This window comes from Sinocyclocheilus rhinocerous, unplaced genomic scaffold (genome assembly GCF_001515625.1).
Source record: "Sinocyclocheilus rhinocerous isolate Xijiao unplaced genomic scaffold, SAMN03320098_v1.1 scaffold1719, whole genome shotgun sequence".
Taxonomy (NCBI): Eukaryota; Metazoa; Chordata; class Actinopteri; order Cypriniformes; family Cyprinidae; genus Sinocyclocheilus; species Sinocyclocheilus rhinocerous.
The window spans coordinates 401,753-407,730 of NW_015664048.1; the positions used below are offsets into that span (position 1 = coordinate 401,753).

Consider the following 5,978-nt stretch of genomic DNA (forward strand, 5'->3'; position numbering starts at 1 on the left):
GAGTGAGTGACCAAAATGCTGATATGTCATTTTGTTGCAAACAAAGTATTGGTGGAACCATACGGTAAAACCGTGGAACCGTATTCACGTACCATGGTATTTCAAAGTACCTAGTTTAATTAAGTTAAGAGTCACAGGTGAAGGCGTTTGCGAAACAGAATTGGATCCGTTTAGGTGCCAAAGTTGAATTGTGAACTGTGTTCATATATGCTGCAATGTCCAAAACGAGTCGCTTGTATTTCATTTTAAATGCATTTGTTCTTTTCCAAAACTGCTGTTATGTATGCATTGTAAAAAAATAAAAATAAAAAACTAAAATGTGCTAGAAATAACATTTCAAACATTTAATTTACATCGTTTAGAAATCTTAATACCGGGATACTTTGAGATCTGCCATGACTTTGTATGATTTCCATACTCATATACTCATACTCCATATATTCAAAATATGATTAATAAGCCTGAACTGATCAGAATGCATTAGTTCACACCAATAAAATTAATTTTTAAGGATTCGATGTAGTAGAAATATCTCATATTTTAAGTATTATCTCATATTACAGTGTATAGTGATGGTATAACCACTGTACTTTGAGATTTACCTTGATTACATATTCATATACCATGGTACAGTGATATTCAGCATAATATTGTGTGATTTCCATATTCACATGCAATAGTATTTACATAGAATATCAAAAAGCGTGGTGTTGCTGTAGTATAAATTGTGTGATCTTGTAGGAAAACAGGATCTATTTTGATTGCTTTGCACAGTTTATGAGCCGCAGATGAATTGCGATCCGTGTGTGTGTGTGCTTTATTAATTTATTTGACGACTGGTAGTTCAGTGATTCACTAGTGGAGCAAAAGCTTTGAAATTCATTTTTAAGGATTCGATGTAGTAGAAATATCTCATATTTTAACTTTTACAGTGCATAGTGATGGTATAACCACTGTACTTTGAGATTTACCTTGATTACATATTCATATACCATGGTACAGTGATATTTAGCATGATATTGTGTGATTTCCATATTCACATGCAATAGTATTTACATAGAATATCAAAAAGCGTGGTGTTGCTGTAGTATAAATTGTGTGATCTTGTAGGAAAACAGGATCTATTTTGATTGCTTTGCACAGTTTATGAGCCGCAGATGAATTGCGATCCGTGTGTGTGTGTGCTTTATTAATTTATTTGACGACTGGTAGTTCAGTGATTCACTAGTGGAGCAAAAGCTTTCTGTATAATTGAGTTACTGTCCCTGCGTCTGGCGCCACAGAATGACTACAAAAGAGTGTGTGTGTGTGCGTGTGTGTGTGTGTGTGTGTGTGTGTGTTCAGGTCAGGGTTTGTGTGCAGTAATTATAATTACCTTGTTTTAAATACAATGGCAGTTTAACTGGAAGTCCCTGAAGGACACGTGTGTGTGTGTGTGTGTGTGTGTGTGTGTGTGTGTTTATGTTCGTTCTGCTGTAAGAAGTTGAAACGGGACCCATGAGAGACCCTCGCTGTCCTGCGCTGATAAGACGGACCTCAGAACCCCGAGCTGAAGCCCGAGTCCGAGCACAGCAAAATAAATCTGTTAGAGCCACGTGTGACGGCACAACACAACACCAATATTAATAATAAACACGCAGGAGATCACATTAGAGACTGAGCATACAAAGTTTGGGCTGGTTTTCGTTTGCAGTGCTTTAAAGTGTGTGTGTGTGAGAGAGAGAGAGTGTGTGTGTGTTCTGTATTCAAGACATTAGTGCTGTCATGTCATGTAAATGGTCATTCATCAGATGCTAAGAGATCTAATCCATTACACACACCACTCTCTCTCTCTGTGTGTGTGTGTGTGACTAGATTGACTTCAGTGTGTGTTTTATCTGTATTTGTTCCCAGAGGGATTTTTCATTGCTCTTTCATATATCATGCAGGTCTCAGTTATGTTTTGAGTGTCTGAGGAGGAATAAAAACAGCCGCTCTGATCATTTCGACTTTGGAGGAATTTGATAAGAAATGTTTGAGATCTTTGGCTTCTGAGGTCAGAATCTGGTATTTGAGAAGAGTGAGCTCAGTTTGAGACGTCGTTGAGATTTTTCTGAAGCATCTGAGAAGCAGGACACTTGAGTAAATTAGGCTTATTAACGATAACAAAACTAAAACTAAAGCCATAAAAACATTTGCATTACTTGAAATAAAATAAATATTAACTGAAATAAAACATTAAAAAAAACTAATTTTATTTAGGCTATATAACGTTTTATTTTGGTTAGTTGCCAAGGCAACATTTTTCATTTTCGTTTAATTTAAGTTGTTTAATAATAAGTAAAACTAAAAACTCAACTAATTTAGCTATTGTTAGCTTAATATTTTTATTTCTATTTTTTGTGTAAGTTGGAGCACTAAAATAACTAAAACTAAAATAAAAAAACGTTAGCTCATTTTTAATTAATATTTTTAGTTCTACATTTCTCATTTCCTTTTAATTTCAATTGAAGTACTAAAATAGCTAAAACTAAAATATAAAAAACGAACTTATTTAACTTAAACTTATAATAGCTAAAATAGCTTAATAGCTAACCTTATTTAGCTATTTTTAGCTCAACATTTCTATTTTTCTTTTAATTTCAGTTGAAGTATTAAAATAACTAAAACTAAAATTTAAAAATGTAAACTTATTTAATTTTTAGTTCATTTAGCTATTTTTAACTCAATATTTCTCTAATTTTTCTTTTAATTTATGTTGAAGTACTAAAAACTAAAATAAAAAAGTAATTTTTTAAAACTCATTTAGCAAACATTTTAGCTCCACATTTGTCATTTTTTTTGTATAATTTAAGTTGAAGTACTAAAATAACTAAAACTAAAATTTAAAGAAATCTAAACTTATTAAATTTTTAGTTCATTTAGCTATTTTTTTTAGCTCAACATTTCTAATGTTCACATTTCTCTATGTGGAAGAAATAAACTTCAGCCTGAAATATAACATATAAAAAACTAGCTCAAACTTTCTCATTTAAGTTTAATTTATGTTGAAGTACTATGGACGTAAAATAAATAAATAAATAAATAAATAAAAAATGACAAAAAACATACAACAAAATTACTAAAACTTTAACTAAAATTAAAATTATAAAAAATTATAAAATTATAAAAAATATTAACAAAAACTACTAGTATATGGTGTAAATGTCTTCATTTACTCTCTTTAATCATTGTACACAAGTAACAGAGACAATTCATGACAATTAATAAATATAGAATGGAGAAACACTTGAAATATTAAAGAGATGAGTTTGTCTGTGAAACACAGCTAGAAAAAAACATAAAGGACGACCACTAACACTTTTAGAGATTATGCCAACAGCAATATGTTAAAACAGACCAATGTTCAATAAACAGTTAGATTTATTAATAAAAATCATATTGCATTTACTAATATTACTCATATTACATTTATTCATCATGATCACATTCTTCTGAAAAGTAATATAATCCATTGTTCTTTAATAACTGCAGGCTGTAGCAGACTGCTGCATTAATGCGTCACAGGTGCGTTTATCTGCATTTTACAATGGCTTTAATGTCAGAACTATCTGTTTTATAATGCAGACTTTAATAAAACAGATTGAAAGTGTGTGTGTGTGTGTGTGTGTGAGAGAGAGAGAGCTGTATGAGTGTGTTTGAAAGACAGGAAAAGAGCAAGACACATTTGATGAATGATGGTTTGAATGGAGACTGACATTTTCCAGAGAAACACCTCCACAGACATCAGGTGTGTGTGTGTGTCTTCAATCCACTTACTGAGAGATTCCCTGTGTGTGTGTGTGTCCGGTGAAACAGATGAGAGGTGACAGGGTGAATTAACTCAGAAATGTGGATGCACACACACAATAACAGATTTAATGAATGCAAACGCTCTGTCATTTGCTTTTGTCTCTATTCACTCACACACACACACACACACACTCGCACACGCACACGCACACACTCACGCTCACGCTCACGCACACGCACACACACACACGCGCACACACACACACACACACACACACACACACACACACATGATTTCCAAAGATTTGAGATAAAGGCCAGAAACATATTTAAAATAACTACATAGACGCAATTGTTTGGCCAACACATTGCACAGTACATACTCAGACCTGAAACATTTATGTGTGTTTGAGTGTACACGTTTATTTTTGTAATGTTTTTGAAAGAAGTCTCTTCTGCTCACCAAGGCATTTGATTTGAAAAGAAATTGCGACTTTTTATCTTAATTCTGACTTTTTCTCACAATTCTCAATTCATATAAACTCAAAATTGCAACATACTCAGAATCACAAGTTTATTCTGTGATAAAACAAGTCAGAATTGGGATATAAACTCAGAATTGCGACAAATAAACTCAGAATTACAAGATATAAACTCAAAATTGCAACAAACTCAGAATTGTGAGATATAAACTCAGAATTGTGACAAACTCGGAATTGCAATTTAAACTCGTAAGTTTATTCTTAGATAAAAGAAGTCAGAATTAAGATATAAACTCAGAATTGCGACAAACTCAAAATTGCGACATATAAACTCAAAATTGTGACAAACTCGGAATTGCAATTTAAACTCAAAATTACGAGATATAAACTCAAAATTAGGACATGTAAACTCAAAATTACGACAAACTCAGAATTGCAAAAAAAAAACAAAATAAAAACACAGAATTGCGACATATAAACTCAGAATTGTGGGACATAAACTCAGAATTGCAATATAAACTCAAAACTGTGACACTCATAATTGCAACATATAATCTCAGAATTGTGACGTAGAAACTCAGAATTGTGGAACATAAACTCAGAATTGTGACAAACTCAGAATTGTGACAAACTCAGAATTGCAATATAAACTCAAAATTGTGACAAACTCATAATTGCAACATACAAACTCAGAATTGCAATATAAACTCAAAATTATGACATATAAACTCAAAATTACGACATATAAACTCATAATTACGACATATAAACTAAAAATTGCATCATAAACTCAGAATTGCAATATAAACTCAAAATTATAATATATAAACTCAAAATTACGACATATAAACTCATAATTAGGACATATAAACTCAAAATTGCGTCATAAACTCAGAATTGCAATATAAACTCAAAATTGTGACAAACTCATAATTGCAACATAATCTAGGGCTTTGCAATATGGAAAAAAAAAAACTATCGAGATTTCTTTGATCAATTTTGCGATTTCGATTTTAATCACGATTTTTACACACATAGACATGCTTTACAGTCATTAATGCATTCAGTGTGAATTTGAAACATATTTCCAAAAGAAAACCAATTAGAGCTTTATCAAGAAGCTGTAACATGTCTCTAGAACAGACATAAGGCAAAATAATCATTAAGTAAAGGTGTAACAAAATGTCTCTAGAACAGACATATATGGCAGAATTTTTTTTTTTCTCTGCCGGACCGCAATCGCGTGCAGTGTGAACGCTCTGATCCGTTAACATGGGCGTACGACATATAAACTCAGAATTGCAATATAAACTCATAATTAGGACATATAAACTCAAAATTGCGTCATAAACTCAGAATTGCAATATCAATTCAAAATTATGATATATAAACTCAAAATTACGAAATATAAACTCATAATTAGGACCTATAAACTCAGAATTGTGGGACATAAACTCAGAATTGCAATATAAACTCAAAATTGTGACAAACTCATAATTGCAACATATAATCTCAGAATTGTGGGACATAAACTCAGAATTGTGAGTTTAGTGTAAGATAAAACAAGGCAGAATTGTGAGATATAAACTCACAATTCTAAGAAAAACAGCAGAATTGTGCAATTAAAAGGTCGCAATGATCTTTGGGTTTCCATCATTTCAGAACACAGTGACACATGAAATTGAGCTTGTCTAGCTAGAATTGTTTTCATTCATTTCATTCATA

At 31.9% G+C, this 5,978-nt stretch overlaps 1 protein-coding gene across 1 annotated transcript in view; it reads left to right on the plus strand.

Moving 5' to 3' along the window:
• The window catches only part of ecel1 (endothelin converting enzyme-like 1), a 49,008-nt gene that overhangs the window by 536 nt on the left and 42,494 nt on the right, over positions 1-5,978 (plus strand). The gene's annotated exons all lie outside the window — the stretch shown is intronic.